Source organism: Sparus aurata, chromosome 18 (genome assembly GCF_900880675.1).
Source record: "Sparus aurata chromosome 18, fSpaAur1.1, whole genome shotgun sequence".
NCBI lineage: Eukaryota > Metazoa > Chordata > Actinopteri > Spariformes > Sparidae > Sparus > Sparus aurata.
Window position 1 is genome coordinate 943067 of NC_044204.1, and position 14555 is coordinate 957621.

The window sequence follows — 14555 nt, forward strand, 5'->3', positions numbered from 1 at the left end:
AGACCACGGAAGATTTTGTGGTATGAGTTGTTTAACACATCTGACTAGTCAGTGAGACACGGTTTGAATTTATGCAATTTCTGTAATTAAATGTTTTTCTAAAAAATCAAATCTCTCGATCTCGAGAGAGAGATATATATATCTGTGCGTTTGTGCAGTCGACCAGCGCTTTGCTGGTCGTCATGCAAAACGCCGGTATGGATCTGAGCAGACTGACGAGGAAGCACGGCATCAAGTTGTCCGTGCCCTCGTCCTGCTCGGTGGAGGACTGCAGCCTGGCAGTGGGACAGGCTGTCGGCCACAGCAGAGTCAAATCGGCCGCTCGGATGAACGGGGCTGTGGTCATTTTTCTGGATAGTGTTTTAAAAGTGAACGCGGTGGTGGAGAGCGGCGTCACGGTGAATGACACGTTCGTTTCCGTGATGCCGCTCGCCACACCGGCGAAAAAAGTTACTATTTCAAATGTTCCTCCATTCATCAAGGATGAAACGATAATAAGCCAACTGGCTAAATATGGAAAGATAGTTTCACCGATCAAGAAAGTCCCATCAGGATGCAAGTCTCCTCTGCTGAAACACGTAGTGTCGCACAGAAGAAACGTCCTGATGATCCTCAACAACAGGACCGAAGATCTTAGTCTGGCTTTTAAGATCAGAGTGGACGATTTTGATTATGTTGTTTTTGTTTCCTCTGATAGTAGCAAGTGTTTTGGGTGTGGCAGGGAGGGACATCTGATCCGAGCCTGTCCAGGAAAAAGCCTCAACAGGACAGGTGAGGGGCAAAAGGAGAAACAGGTGGACGTAGAGACACAAGAAGGGACAGGTGAGGATATAGGAAACAATCAGGTGAGTGTGGGAGGACAGGAGGAGACAGGTGAAGAGATGGAAGACAGTCAGGTGAGTGTGGGAGGACAGGAGGAGACAGGTGAAGAGATGGAGGGCAGTCAGGTGAATGTGGGAGGACAGGAGGAGACAGGTGAAGAGATGGAGGGCAGTCAGGTGAACGTGGGAGGACAGGAGGAGACAAGGGAGGATATAGAGGACAGTCAGGTGAGTGTGAGAGGACAGGAGGAGACAGGTGAGGATATAGAAGACAGTCAGGTGAGTGTGAGAGGACAGGAGGAGAAAAGTGAAGAGATGGAGAACAGTCAGGTGAACATGGGAGGACAGGAGGAGACAGGTGAGGATATAGAGGACAGTCAGGTGAGTGTGAGAGGACAGGAGGAGACAGGTGAAGAGATGGAGAACAGTCAGGTGAGTGTGGGAGGACAGGAGGAGACAGGTGAGGATATAGAGGACAGTCAGGTGAGTGTGAGAGGACAGGAGGAGACAGGTGAAGAGATGGAGGACAGTCAGGTGAGTGTGAGAGGACAGGAGGAGACAGGTAAAGGAAAAAAACCTGCAAAACAAAAAGGAAAGTGTGCAGGTAATACAGCGGTGGAGGAAGAAGTGTTGGAAGGGAGTGATTTTGAAATGGGAGACGTGGATAAGCTTTTAAAAGTGCCTCGTTTAAAAAGAAAGTCACAGAGCAGCAGAAGAGATTCTCAGGCAAAGAGAGGGACAGGAAGTGAGGAGAAGGAAGCAGGAGAACAGGGAGGCTCAGAGTCTGAATCCTGCATGGAGGAAGACTCTGCAGAGGACGGTGATGAGGAAGCTGCAGTCTCCAAAAAGAGAAGAAACAAAAAGAGTTACAGTGTGGGGAAAATCAAAGTATTCCTACAGAAAACCAAGAATATGAAAGGAATGAAAGTGGAGGATTATTTCTCTGATAAAGAACTGTTGGCAAACTCTGCCCAACAACAGATGAGGAGCAAAGAAAGAGGAGGTTTCACTGAGCAGGAAGTGTACAGACTAAAGAAAATAGTACAGAAGATTAGAAAAGAAATTAACCATGACGATGAAGATGTCTAAATCAGTGCTGGTGCTCTGGCTGCTCTCTCTTTCCCTCGTTATGAGTCACTTTAATGTTAGCTCGCTGAATATTAACGGGGCGAGGGAAGCGTCTAAAAGATCTCTGCTGTATGAGCTCATGAAACTGAAGGAAATAGATGTGATGCTTGTACAGGAGACACACAGTGACACAAGAAATGAGTCGGACTGGAGGAGGGAGTGGGGGGGAGAGGTGGTGCTCAGCCACAGAAGCAGCACCAGCGGGGGGGTGGCTCTTCTTTTCTCCCAAGGCTTTGCCCCGGCATCCTTTGAGGTGGAGCAGGTGGTGGAGGGCAGGCTGATGGTGGTGAAGGCAATTTTTGAACGTTTTAAACTAGTTTTTATAAACGTGTACGCTCCGATCACAGGACCACACAGAGTCGCCTTTTTACAGCTTTTAACCTCTGTTTTAAGAAAAGTCAGTGCAGACGAGTTTTTGTTTTTGGGAGGGGATTTTAACTGTACTGAAAATGATATTTTAGATAGGAATCACAGTGAGCCTCACAAACCATCACAGAGTGCAATGAAACTGTTTTTAAAGGAACATGAGCTCACAGATGTGTGGAGGAGGATGAACGGTGAAAAGAGACAGTACACCTGGACTCACTCCAGGGGAAATGTTTTATCCATGGCCAGACTAGACAGGTTTTATTGTTTTAAACATCATTTTAATGTTTTTAAGAAATGCAGAATAATGCCTGTTGGTTTTACTGATCACTGTTTGGTTGTATGTAATGTTTTCATCGCTAAGTTAAAACCTCAGAGTGCTAACTGGCATTTTAACACCACTCTTTTATTTGATTCCAATTTTAGAGATGTTTTTAGGTTTTTTGGGGGAGTTTTTAGGAGCAGGAAGCCTGATTTTACATCCTTAAGACAGTGGTGGGACTATGGGAAAGTAGAAATAAAGCAGCTCTGTCAGCAGTACACTCTCAATGTCACACGGGACATCACCAGATCTATGAGGGATCTGGAGACTGAGATTGTGGAGTTACAGAATTTATTAGAATCCACTGGAAATCGAGATCATATTGAAGATCTCAAGTCTAAAAGGTCTGCTCTTAAAGACCTACTAGGCACTAAAGCTCAGGGGGCGCTGGTCCGCTCCCGTTTCCAAAGCACCGCGCTGATGGACGCACCATCAAAATTCTTTTTTAACTTGGAAAAGAAAAATGGACAGAACAGATTGATACACGAAATCAAATCTGCTACAGGACAAGAACTTAAAAAGCCAGAGGAGATCCGCAGAGGGTTTGCACATTTTTATGCAGACCTCTACAGAAGTGAGTACCAACAACACCAAGAACTGTTTTATTCTTTCTGTGGAGTTTTACCCAGGGTCCCAGAGAACATCGCCACGGAGCTGGAGGAACCTCTGACCCTGCAGGATCTATCCACGGCCCCTGGGGCATCGACGGGATACCTGTGGAATTTTACAAAGAGTTCTGGAAGGAGTTGGGAACAGATCTTTTAATGGTTTTTAATGAAAGTTTTAAAGACCTGATTTTACCACTAAGCTGCAGGAGGGCAGTGATAACTCTCCTGCCAAAGAAAGGAGATCTGCAGGAGGTAAAGAACTGGCGTCCTGTTTCTCTTCTTTGCACGGATTACAAAATTTTATCCAAAGCGCTGGCCAACAGACTGAGGGAGGTGATGGACCACGTCGTCCACCAGGACCAGACGTACTGCGTGCCTGGTAGGTCTATTCTGGACAATGTGTCCTTAATTCGGGATATTTTGGACATCTCTGGTTCATTGGGCATTGAAACTGGTCTCATTTCGTTAGACCAGGAAAAGGCTTTTGACCGGGTTGAGCACCTTTACCTCTGGAAAACTCTGGAGAGTTTCGGCCTCAGCCCAGGTCTCATAGCCATGATCCAGGTTCTGTACCAGGACATTGAGAGTGTACTAAAGATCAATGGAGGACTGAGTGCCCCTTTTAAAGTGTGTCGGGGGGTGAGACAGGGCTGCCCCCTCTCAGGTATGTTGTACTCCTTATCCATTGAACCCATGCTGTGCAAGATCAGAGCAAACATCGAAGGTCTGCTTTTAAATGGTTTTAAAAGAAACCTAATTTTATCAGCCTACGCAGACGACATAATTGTTATAATCAAAAAGCAGGATGAAATTAAAAAAATGGAAGACATTGTCAAAGACTTTGGGACTTTATCATCTGCAAGAATAAACTGGGAGAAAAGTGAAGCGTTGGCGGTGGGCAGGTGGAGAGGGGGGCTTTTAAAACTACCAGGAGGTTTAAACTGGAAAAGGGATGGTTTTAAATATCTGGGAGTGTTTTTAGGAAATGAAAATGTGACAGGGAAGAATTGGGAGGGAGTTTTAGAAAAGTTTCAAGGAAAACTGAGGAAATGGAGGTGGGTCCTGCCACAACTGTCCTTCAGAGGAAAGACTCTGATTATCAATAACCTGGTGGCCTCACAGCTGTGGCACAGAGTGGCCTGTGTCCAGCCACCTGACACTTTAATTAGGAAAATACAAAGAGAACTGATGGATTTTTTTGGGGGAGGAAATTTTCACTGGCTCAGAAAAGAAATAATTTTTTTACCAAAAGAGGAAGGGGGGCACGGTGTGGTGGACATAAAGAGCAGAGTGGCAACTTTTAGATTACAGTTTTTACAGAAGTTTTTAACAGGATATCTGAATGTGTGGAGAGATGTGGCAGGACTGATTTTAAAAAGAACAGATGAAATGGGACTCGACAACTCGTTGTTTTTAATGGACACAAGACTTTTAAACACATCACCGTTGCCCCGTTTTTACTGTGAACTTTTTAAAGCATGGAGTGTTTTTAGAAAGAAAAATAAAGAAACTGCAGTTTCTCTCCACTGGCTCCTGGAGGAACCAGTCATCGGAGGAGCCAGGCTGGACGTGGAGGACGGGTCGACTCCAGGACTGAGGAGGATCCTGAGGGCCGCAGGGGTCCTGACGCTGAGGCAGGTGGTGGAGGCGGCAGGGAGCGACCTGCAGGACGGAGAGGCCATGGCAGAACGGCTGGGGGTGAGGTCCACCAGGTTCATACACCTGGTGCTGACAAAGTGGAGGAAGGCGTTAACCGAGGAGGAACTACTTCTATTGAAGGAGTATGGAGAAGGGGTGGAGGAGCCAGACCCGGAGGACCCCTTCCCAGAGATGACTCTGACTGCCAACCTGGAGGGGTCCTCTGGGAAACTGTTGGACAAGGCGAAAAAAACGGAGCTGGACCTGCACACAGCCAGTGGCAAATCTTTTTATAAACATTGTGTTGTGTTTTTTAATAAGAAGGGACTGGAGGAGCGGGAGGACACGGTGTGGAGGGGACGGCTGCAGACGACAGGACGAAACGAGCCATGCTGGAGAAGTTTTTATAAAGCACCGTCAAAGAAAAGAACTGGAGATCTACAGTGGAGAATATTACACGGGGCCATTGCTGTGAACAGTTTTGTTTCTGTTTTTAATCCCACTGTAAGGAATGAATGTCCTTTTTGTACATCACCCGAGTCCATTTTTCACTGTCTTTTAGAGTGTGACCGGCTTTTAGAGCTTTTTAACATTTTAAAAGAATGTTTTAATCGTTTTAGAGAAGAGTGGTCTTTCAATGTTTTTATTTTTGGTGCAGAATACCACAAAGTGAATGCGGAGAAGTGGCAACTTTTAAACTTTTTAATAGGGGAAGCAAAGATGGCAATCTACATTACAAGAAGGAATAAAGTGAGAGGAAAGGAAAGTGTTTTAAAAAGAGTGTTTGTTGCATTAGTTAGGGCAAGAGTTCTTATTGATTTTAATTTTCACAAACTCATGAAGAGTCTGAATGTTTTTACCAAACTGTGGTGTTTTAATGATGTCGTCTGCTCACTGGAGGAGGAAGAGCTAGTGTTCCACTCTTTTTTTAATATGTAAGGTTTTCTTTTTTTTTCTTTCTTTCTTTGAAAATTGTTTCTATGATGTTTCGATTATGAACTGAAGACAATATTTGAAATAAAGCTGTTTTAAAAATCAAAAAATCGATATAGAGATCTCTCTCTCTCTCTCTCGATATAGAGATCTCTCTCTCTCTCTCTCTCTCTCGATATATAGAGATCTCTCTCTCTCTCTCGATATATAGAGATCTCTCTCTCTCTCTCTCTCTCTCTCTCTCTCTCGATATATAGAGATCTCTCTCTCTCTCTCTCTCGATATATAGAGATCTCTCTCTCTCTCTCGATATATAGAGATCTCTCTCTCTCGATATAGAGATCTCTCTCTCTCTCTCTCTCGATATAGAGATCTCTCTCTCTCTCTCTCTCTCGATATAGAGATCTCTCTCTCTCTCTCTCTCTCTCGATATAGAGATCTCTCTCTCTCTCTCTCTCGATATAGAGATCTCTCTCTCTCTCTCGATATATAGAGATCTCTCTCTCTCTCTCGATATATAGGATCTCCTCCCTCTCTCTCCTCTCGTAATATAGAGATCTCTCTCTCTTCTCTCCTCGATATATAGAGATCTCTCTCTCTCTGCTATCTCGATATATAGATCTATCTCCCTCGTCCTCTCCTCACTCCTCTCTCTCTCCTTCTCTCGTCTCTCTCTCTCTCTATATAATATATATATCATCTATATCTATATCTATATATATATATATATATATACATATATATATATATATATAGATATAGATATAGATATAGATATAGATATATATAGATATATATATATATATATATATATACACACACACATGCCACAGTCTGATATATCTCTCTATCAGACTGTGGCAGACAAATAGGACTCAGATAGGACCAAAAGATTATCAACTCAAAATCGCTCTCCTTCAGACGCATATTTTTACAGAAAACAAAACTTGGCAGTACTTAACTTGAAGACAAGACAAGGCTGTGAATTAGGCTGGATGTACTCGACAGGACAAACGAAATACTCTGGCAACGCGGACAGGGGAAGACAAGACTATATACACATGAGGGGAGGGAGCACAGGTGGAAACAATCAAGGATTAGGGAAGACGCCAGACCGGTGTCACAGGAGGAAGGGCAAGTGACCTGAAACGAGAGGAGAGTTACCTTTCAAAATAAAACATGAAATTCACAAGACAAAAACCCAAGACAGGACATCCCTCACCGCGGTGTGACAATATATAGTTGTGCTGCTGTGGAAAGAACTCCATGACTATTTTCCTTGTGGTCTGTTTTGTGATGGTGTTAAGTCTACTGCTCATTTACATTGTCTACCTTAGTGCAGCAGATTAGTAAAAAAAAAATCGTTCACTTTGGTATACAAGCATGGCACAGATACTCTCTAAGGGACACTAATTTGGAAAAAGGCGTTGGCCACTCAAAAATTCAATATGGCGGCCATTTTTAAAGATGGCCCCATTGCTATTTAATGCTTATTATATCAATTATTCAAACAGTGATCCAAGCATAACATTTGATACAAATACTCTCAAAAGCAGTGATTCTTAACCATAGGGCTGCGGCCCAAGCTTGGGCCGCAAGCGCCACCTAGAGGGCCGCAAAAAACTTTCAGTTTTGCACAGTGGGCCGCGAGGGCCGCGGGACTGCATAGGTTACCAACTGAAGACACCAGACAAAATCTGTTATCCATGAGACGCTCAATTACAATGCAGCTTCCGACCACACGGTGGCAGTAATGCGTCAGTAAGTTGGTTAAGAAGCTCACAGAAGAACAGAAGAAGACATTCAGCTTGCTGCTCACCTGTTGCCAGGGGCGTCGCACCCGTGATGGGTGACACTTTTCCCGGTGAGAGGGTTCAGCACACACACTTTTTCTGCCGTTTATCCGCAGTTTTGCACAAACGCCTCACTACAGTCGCTCATTTTCTCTGGCCGCTCTAGTCTGCGCTCGCTGCAGCTGCCTCCTCTCCCCCTCCCTCTCCTGTTGATGCTTCAAACATGACACCGGCTTTGGGACTGACCGTCTGATGATTGGCCGTTCCGCCTTAAGTCCCGCCTCTCTTGCTGTGTTAGATTTATTGTTCAGCTCGTGCTGATGATGCGGGAACCAGGGGCGCTGCCAGGGATTTTGGGCCCCATGAAAAGAAATATTACTGGGCCCCAGTATAGTCGGCCATAAGGCCGACGAAAATTTGTTATGCTGTAAAACTGTGCATTTTAATGATATTTTTGACTATAATTTCCTATATGTGTGAAAAGAACAACATGACAGTTACTTAGTAGGGGAAGCACTGAACACTCAGAATACAATGGAATTTTGATTCATTGTCTGCAAGTCTGCAACTTTAATGGTTAAAATATAAAATTCTCTTGAATTAAATTACCTGAAAATTACAAATGCATGACATACATGAATTATATAGAATTTCCTGTAATAACGTTTGAAATAGCATCACCATCACCAGATTCAGGTTTCCTCCCACCATTCTGTTTTACTGTCAGTGATTTGATCAAAAATGACAAAAGAAAATGTGATTTTCACAACCAGTACCCCACTGCTCACTGTCTCCCTCTTGTAGCCCTGCCTTTAGGTCTAATTTATCTCCAAAATTACTATTATAGCAATACCACATAATTTCTCTTTCAAACATGCACATCACCCCCCCCCCCCCCCCCCCCCCCACACACACACACTTAGACCAGCCACTGCACTCAATGTAGAAACTGTATGCTGTCTTACATCATGTTTTTGTTGTTGTTTTTGTTAAGTTTGTTATATACGTTTATATTTTGTTAAAAAAAATATATTAAAAAAAATAATAATAACAATTTATCTCCAAAAGTGGACGTGGTGGAATTAGAGTTGGGGTGGAAAAAAATACATAAACGAGGCTCTATGGTCGTTGCGATTTAATATTGTTAACGTTTCTCTGATTGGATTGAGAGCAGTCACTTAGTCTGCAAGCACCAGATTATTTTCCTCTTTTCCTACTGCAAAGCAAGGGGTGAGAGTCCCAAACTACTGACCAAACATAGTATTTCAGTGAGTTTATAGTTCAGTTTCAGTGACAGCTAAATTTCAACAAAACAAAATAAAGTTATAGGCTATATGCTTTTTAAACCATTTAAATCATTCTGAAATAAATACAGACTATGTGTTTTTATTTCAGAATGATCTTAATTCATTAATTTCAATTTATCTTTTTTTTCCCCTCCATAATAATAGATTCATTTAACACAGAGCTGCTCACCTCCTTCCTCAGCTGTGGGTAGGCCTACTGGGGCTGGTTCAGGGGTAGGTGGGGGTACTGGGGCTGGTTCAGGGGTAGGTGGGGGTACTGGGGCTGGTTCAGGGGTAGGGGGCTCACAGGGCTCACAGACAGCTGCGGCTGCTGCTGCTGCACTTGACGTGTCTGTTCAAACATGCATCATTTTTGACAGAAGGGGTGGTCAACTGATTAGATATGGGCAGCTTGCTAAACGTGAACAGTGAAATCTAAAAATCCAGAGTTTTCTTCCAAAATATGAGCTAATATGGGGAGAAAAGTGAGCTAGCTTAAAAACCACAAGGTTAAGATAAATGTGTTCCAGAACTTTCCACTACATGAACCAAACCCACCTTGTTTCTGGAAAAACTGGGTGACATACTGACGCCCCTTTGCTTCTCTCTCCTGCCTAATCTTTTTGTCTTTCCTTTTTTGGCTACCCGACTTCCGGGGCATTTTGCCTTCTCTTGGTCTCCTCACTGACTGAATACACCGCACCGCGCAGCAGTTCAGTTGATCAGATGGTAGGACCGAACCATTTTACGTAAGGGGGGGGCCTTGAGAAATGTTTCCAAAATAAACTTAGGGTTATTATCAGTGCATTAAGTGGTGCATATTTAAGATTATAAACTAACAAATTAGTGTCATATTATTTTTGTCAGTATTATAATTTTATTAGGGGCCTTTCTGGGCCCCTTTCAATGATGGGCCCCTAGAATCCTTCCCCTTATCCCCCCCTTTTCGGCGCCCCAGGCGGGAACAAACGCAAAATACCAAATAATAGCCGGGCGTTTATTTGTTTCTATCACTTAACAGACCAGGCGTTTATTTGAGACAGGCATTTAATTCCCTCCTCACAAAACTCCGGGATGAAAATGTCACAAATTTCTCCAGCTTCTCTGTGATTTCTCTGGCATCTTTCTGGGCACAACACGTGGAAAAGGCGAAGAAGAAAAACGTGCAGTGTCAGTGGTCACGTCTTCTTCCTTGATGTTTTTTTTTAAATAAATTAGACTCGGCATTTATTTAGAACCGGCAGTTATTTACCAAAATATACACCTCCACCCAGCGTTTAAAGAGGACCACATGATGTGTTTTATAATGTTTATATGTGTTTACATAATGTATGTAACGCTGTTACTGTGATGATACATGACAGTTAAATATTGAATATGTCTATAATAACCACATCCTGACATGTAACTGTGATTTTTGATGGGTACTAATAATAACAATCATGACAAAAAATGAACAAAGACTGCAGATCACGATAAGAAGCTGCAACTGGCAGTGAGCTGCTTTCTTTTCTGTTAGCAGTGAAGTGATGTACTCCATGACAGAACATTATAGAATATGATAATATATAAAATAACATTTAATGGTAAAAAAAAAAGTACAGTTGCAGTAGGCTTCTAATATAAATATGCAGCATATATATAGTTTATTATTGTTATTATTATTATTATTATTATTATTATTATTATTATTATTATTACTACTACTACTACTACTATTTTTCTGCATATTCTTGACTTTGAATTAAGTTAAATTAAATGAATCAAGACCGAATTCACATTTACATGTCAGGGTTTAGTTAGACAAAAGTGGCGTCGACCCCCCCTAAAAGACTAACATTTTGGCAAGTATAATCCTGACTTCATCAGCTACGGCTTTGTAAACGGAGGTAGCGAGGCAGAGCCGCGAGCCCAGTGTGTGGAGTGTGGTCTGACGCTATCTAGTCTAACGAGGCATTAAAGCCCTCAGACCAGAGGAGTGCCGTTTGCGGACGGTGAGCGCTGATGGCGCAAAGACTCATGGGAGCGAATTCTCAAGTGTTGATGAGACTGTTGTTGTTGTGATGTGTTTCAGTTTGATGCTTCCTGTACATGTTCTGACTGTTGTTGTGTCATGTTGTGTTCTGAGGATGTTTGATGTTGAATTGGCATAGACATTGATTTTGCAGTGTGCCACCATGGCCAAGTAAGATAGGGCGGGTGGTTATATGCATGAAACACTTTAATTGTAAGGATGATTCAAACTGTGGTCAGCAAATGTTACCGCTTTAATAGTTCGGGACCCGTGTCAAAAACGATAAACTGCAATATGAAGCCCATCACAATATCTTGACAGACGTGTATTAAAAATGTTTGTGGTGATCACGTATGAACACGTAACTGTATTATTTATTAAACTTTATTAACGTATTACCATGATAAACTGTAAGTGGACTTGACTTATTGAATACAAATCAAACCAATAGTGAGATCAATTAAACATATATGCAGTGTTGGGGAGACTTAAACTACATGTAGTTGAACTACACAGCTTAACTACAATTTGCTGTAACTTGCTGGTAGTTAAACTACACTCATATGGCACCTAGTTCTAGTGCCTCAGTGTTAGAGCCTCTGAAGTTCCTGTGATGTTGACCAAAAATGTCAGCTTTTGTTCTTTAAAAAATAAAATTTGAGTTGAGAGGAATTGTGAATTTTTTGTAGGCTTTTATATTTTGTTACATATACACCATATGTTGATTTATTTAATGCTGATTTAAATGAGTATAATGAGTATAAGTAGTTGCTAAAGCTACTTTTTTAGCAGTAGTTTTACAAACCACATCTCTCCAGGAGTAGAAATGCAGTTTGTTAAAACTACTGCCATGCTGAACTACATGTAGTTTTACATGCTACGCTTGCAAAGTAGCTTTCCCTCTGCATATACAGTGTTAATATTTAATGGGCCCCGGGCCACTCTGCACTGAAAAAATTGGGCCTTAAGGTCGAAAAGGTTAAGAACCCCTGCTCTAAAGGACATGTTAATGGAAAAAAGTGCTTGTCAAAAATTCAAGATGGCCGCCATTTTTAAAGATGGCCAACGTTCCTGTGGAATATTAATTATTTCAATTGTTCAAATGGTGATTCAAGCATAAAATTAGGCAGAAATACTCTTCAGGGAACATGTCGCTTGCTAATGCTTATTATATCAATTATTCAAACAGTGATCCAAGCATAACATTTGATACAAATACTCTCTAAAGGACATGATAATGGAAAAAGATGCTTGTCCCTCAAAAATTCAGGATGGTGACCATTTTCAAGATGGCCACAATTTCTGTCAAATAGTCATAATGTCTGCTTTGTCTGCCTCCTCTCCTTTGACCTGTCTGGCTTAGTTAAACTTGCTAGGGATATAAAATCGCCGCTGGCATAGCTCTCAGGTTCATTGGAGTACACAAGCCTCTCCACCACGGCAAGGTGCAGTCCACAGAGAGGAAGGGCCTCTGTTAGAAAAAGGAAGTGGCCAGTAAAAATACAGGATGGAAACCATTTTTGGTTTCCATCAACCTGAGATTGAGAGGTTGTGCCCTGCCGAGTCATTATAAAGACTGTTAAAAATGGTAGCCAATGATTCCCTGCTTGGCAGTCAGCAAGTGCTGTATTGGGGGCTACATATCCAGGAAGGTGTACATATACATCATAGTCCAGAATCTGGAAATTGGCTCTCGGCCCACCACAAGGCTACTTACTTTTTTATTCACATTTGCAATTGCAAGTGAAACCCAATCTAAAACATTTGCATCTTCCACGGCACTCTGATTTGCAGCCACACGTGGCTAGTTGTTCACAATTTTGTGCAATTGGTGCATTTGCTGTCCAGAAGACCCCCCATTGTTCACCAAGCTTTTTCCATCCCCAGTCAGCAGGACTCTCTGCTTCTGGCTGACACTGGGTTGCTTGACCCCATATGCAGCCTGCCTGATATGCAGCATGTTTAGTGTGTTGAAGCAGAGCTGCTCTTGTTGGAGGAATGGCTTCATATGGCCTCTGCTTTCGGGCAGACATGTCAAGTCCAGTCTCATCTACACTAACAGCTGTGCTTGATCGATCATACAGCAGGACTACAAACTTCTCAAGGATCTCCAGGTCACTATCAGCCAGAACAGGAGGGTATTGACTTAGTTTTCTGAAGATGAGAGACGCCTCAGGGAAAATGTCCCAGGTTTGCCAGGCACCTCAATCATAGACATAGTACACATTCAGGTATGGGATACAACTAGGTTCGGGTCACGTACACCTAGCCCGATCATTCATCCAGTATCATTAAATCCTGTGTGATCTGTACACCTTCCAGGTAAGCATACATGAACAAGTCATGTATTGCCACGCTTACCCTTGGCTCGGCTCTCACGCGCTGACACAACCTGTCAATTCAGGTGTGGCTATCTAACTACATCTATTACTAGCTAATTGATGAGGGACTGGTAGACAGCATTTGGGACACTAAACTTAGCTATATTATTACTACTAGTCAAGAACTACAGTGTAAGTAAAACTAGATCAGCTGACACTGAACCCCCCATTTTATTTTCACAAAATTTTATGCCTACATCACTGTTTGAACGATTGACATAATGAGCATTTGACAGAAATAGCGACCATCTTGAAAAAATGGCCGCCATGTTGAATTTTTGGGTGGCCAACGCCTTTTTCCCAAAAAGTGACCCTTAGAGAGTATCTGTGCCAAATTTCATGCTTGTATACCCCCTTAGCAAAAAGTAGTTTATTTAAGTGTACTACAAGTATACTTATTTTATACTAAAACTGAGGTAGTATACTTGAAGTGTACTTTTTATATACTACATTTTATATACTTAAGAAAAGTATAGTGAAGGCTTATACTGAAAAGTATAAAGAATAGTCTAAGACTAAGTACATTAATACTTAGACTTATACTTTAATACTAAAGCTTATACTTGTACTTTAGTATACTGTGGACTGTGGTGCAAAGACTCTTGGATATTCTGTTGTTGTTGGTGTAATTATGGTTCCTGAATGTGTTTGTTAATAAGATGATGTGTAAGACGGTTGCGGTTTAATTCACATCCTTGTCTGTGGTTAAATTGTGTCGAATTAACAAAAATGATAAAAATGTTGGCACCGTGAGTGAAGGGGTGTTTTCCGGGAGAGACTTCCCGTCTGTTAAGCAGTGGGCTTGTATGATAATAAATGGTGAATCTCTTTCTAGAGAGATACATTACAAGTGCTAATGCTTACAATAGCTTGATGTAAGTACAGTAAAGGGTTGAGTCATTGAGTTATGCTTACATTTAATTTAGCAGAATAAAAATGTTTTTCACTACACACATTTGCTTTGAGGTATTACCCCTCAACTTACATGTGAATAAACTAAAATGTGGACTAGAAGTATATACTTAGTACACTAGTAGTATATAGATGAGTGTACTTGATGTAGACTTGAAAGTGTACTTCTGTAAACTTAAAATGTCCTTATAAAGTATACTTAAAGTATACTTTTATAAACTTAAAATGTTCCAATTTAGTCCGAAGAAGTATTAAATTAGTATACTTTCTAGTATGCTACCAGTACATGGTCCATAGTATACTTGCTATACTTATACTTATACTCAAGCATACTTAATAAAATGAACTTCAAG